The sequence below is a fragment of the Miscanthus floridulus genome, chromosome 10 (assembly GCF_019320115.1).
Source record: "Miscanthus floridulus cultivar M001 chromosome 10, ASM1932011v1, whole genome shotgun sequence".
In the NCBI taxonomy this organism is placed as follows: Eukaryota; Viridiplantae; Streptophyta; class Magnoliopsida; order Poales; family Poaceae; genus Miscanthus; species Miscanthus floridulus.
In genome coordinates, this window is record NC_089589.1 from 103,187,102 (window position 1) to 103,189,748 (window position 2,647).

Below are 2,647 nucleotides of genomic sequence, written 5' to 3' on the forward strand. Positions count from 1 at the left end.
CTTTGAGTTGATGCATACCTCCGTTTCTCTTGCAGGTCTGAGCTCGTTCTTCATTCCAACCTTGGTTGGAGGCCATCTTCTCCATGAGAGCTGTTGCAGCTAGGAGTGTGAGTGATAGGAAAGCACCTCTAGTAGTAGCATCCATAGTCTCACGGGTACTGTTGGTCAACCCTTGGTAGAAAGTTTGCATGAGTAGCCAATTGTCCATCCCATGATGAGGACATTCTAATATGTAATCTTGGAAGCGTTCCCATGTCTTAGGGATAGATTCATCATGTTGCTTTTGAAAACTTGAGATTCTTCCACGTAGAGCATTGGTCTTGCCTATAGGAAAGAACTTGGCTAGGAAGGCAGTGGAGCAGTTAGCTCATGTAGTGTTTCTATCATTGTTGGCATAGAACCATTGTTTTGCCTTCCCCAAAAGTGAGAATGGGAAGAGGTGAAGTAGTATAGCATCTTTGGTAACTCCTTTGATGGTGAAGTTACTGCAGATCTCCAAGAAGTGTTGGAGATGAGCACTCGCATCTTCATGTGTCTTTCCACAAAACTGGCTTGCTTGCACATGTTGATGAGAGCTTGCTTGAGCTCGAATCCATTATCTTCAAAATTGACTATTGGTCCAGTATGGATGTTGGCTATAGTTGGAGCAGAGAATTCACATAGAGTCTTGTTAGCCAGAGCTTCAAATTCTAGTGTTAAGCTTTGCCTTATCTGGTTGTCTTCCGATTCTAATGCTGAGACTTTCTTGAGCTTAGCCTTAGTTCTCCTGATTAATGCTTCTGGATCTTCAATGTAGTTCGTTGGAAGGTCAAAACAGGTCATACATTACCCTGCATAAGATACAAAAGTAGACAAAACAAGGGTAAGCCTATTTAAGCAAAGGTCAATGGTTATCTCGATCACATCAATAGGTATAAATTTATCAATACTTCCTTCTTGCCTAGCTACCTTCCCTGGCAACGGCGCCAAAAATGCTTTTTGGTATTGATTAACGTGTCACTTGTTTTAAGTAGTCACCCTATGTTGTTGACATTCCTTAGCATCTTTTACTAAGTTGTCATCCCTAGTGATGGTGCCAGAAATGTTTATTGATACTACCTAGTGCCACTTCTAGAATGACACTAAGAAGTACTTTATTATCTCTTGTGACTAGAAAGAATATATATAAATAAATGAAAGGAATCTGCAAGCGCACAGATAATATACCAATGTAGCACTTACCTGAGAGTATTCTAGGTATTGTTATTTATATTTTTACCATAGGGAAGGTCTGGCAAGGACATGTATTGGTAACTTATGCTCTTGGTGGAGAAGTAAACCATAACCAATATTCAACTCACAACAGGGGTAAGTCAAAAGGTAAATGTATATATATCAATCGTGCATAATAACTAATCATTGATCACTCAGAGTACTCCTTTCTATGGCATTAGCATGGTTAAGTAGAATATTAGAGGAATAATTCCTAAGTCATTCTTAATTACTAGCCAAAGCATACATTGATTAGTGCAATTACACCTAGTAGTCATGGCTAAGATCAACTTCATATCTACACATAAGGGATATTACTAAGGAAGATTAAGAATAGAGCTTGTCTTCCTTCATAACTAGATGCTACTTGTATACCTATATTCGAGGAGTGGACCACAAAGGACTCAACGAGAGTGTCACATCCGCGATCTACCACATGACCCAGATTATAGGGTGTATTTGTAGGTAAATAACGTATAAGCATCACGCTTACAGAATGTCGACCACTCACCCATGGTACCTTAGAGTTAACGCTATATGAACTTATGCATAAATATAATGATAATCTAGCTATACTAAGTATATAATCAAAGTAGATCATGAACATGATAACTAGGAACATAAATGATATGAATAATGATGTCATAACAATTGTAGCAAAGATATAAAAGTAATGAGAGATACAACAGATTATACCAAACCACACTCTTGACTTGGCCAGGAATCCAAGCGAAACCTGCTTGCCTCCCTATAGACCTAGCCTAACTAGCTATGCCCTAGAATATGGTGGAGCTTTGAGGATGATTTGGGTTTCTGTCTTCTCAAATGACTTCAATGACTTGGGATGGCTCCGCGGGGGTGGCAAGGGCTAGTATATATAGCCCGGAGCATCAAACCTAAGCCATCGGATCAGACCAACTTGAATAAACGGCGTAGATGCAATCTAGGAGGTAGTGGAGAACTGTCATAGCAACAAGAGGCTGGTAGGTGGACCCTAGGGGCTGTCGTCCTATAGGTGGGCCCGGACATCTCCACCTAGCGGCACCTCACCCTTCGCTTTGGTGTGGTGTCCTCCCGAGTCTTCTGGAACCTTCTGGGGTTATTTTCACTGTGGATAAGTGTAATTAAGTCTGACATCTAGGTCCACCTTGATGGTTTTCTGGATAAACCCTACAGAAAATACAGATTCACCAAAACCCATGGAGTTTGTTAGTTTAAACCTCTAGACCTTCGTTGGTGATTATATTTATACCCTTACACATGTTATATTGACGGTTTATAATGGTTGTTAACTACCGTCAACAGTGGCGGACGCTATTGTCTCACCTGCCGAGAACTTGGAGGTAAAAGAAGATACTGAAACATTTTCTCTGAAAGGCAGATGTAAAAATCAATA

At 40.3% G+C, this 2,647-nt stretch overlaps 1 non-coding gene across 1 annotated transcript; it reads left to right on the forward strand.

Annotated features, from left to right (window-relative positions):
• The first annotated feature begins 206 nt into the window (after positions 1–206).
• Positions 207–315, forward strand: LOC136490335 (small nucleolar RNA R71). Its single transcript, XR_010767624.1, has one exon. It is a non-coding gene; the product is annotated as a small nucleolar RNA R71 (small nucleolar RNA).
• Positions 316–2,647: the final 2,332 nt, after the last annotated feature.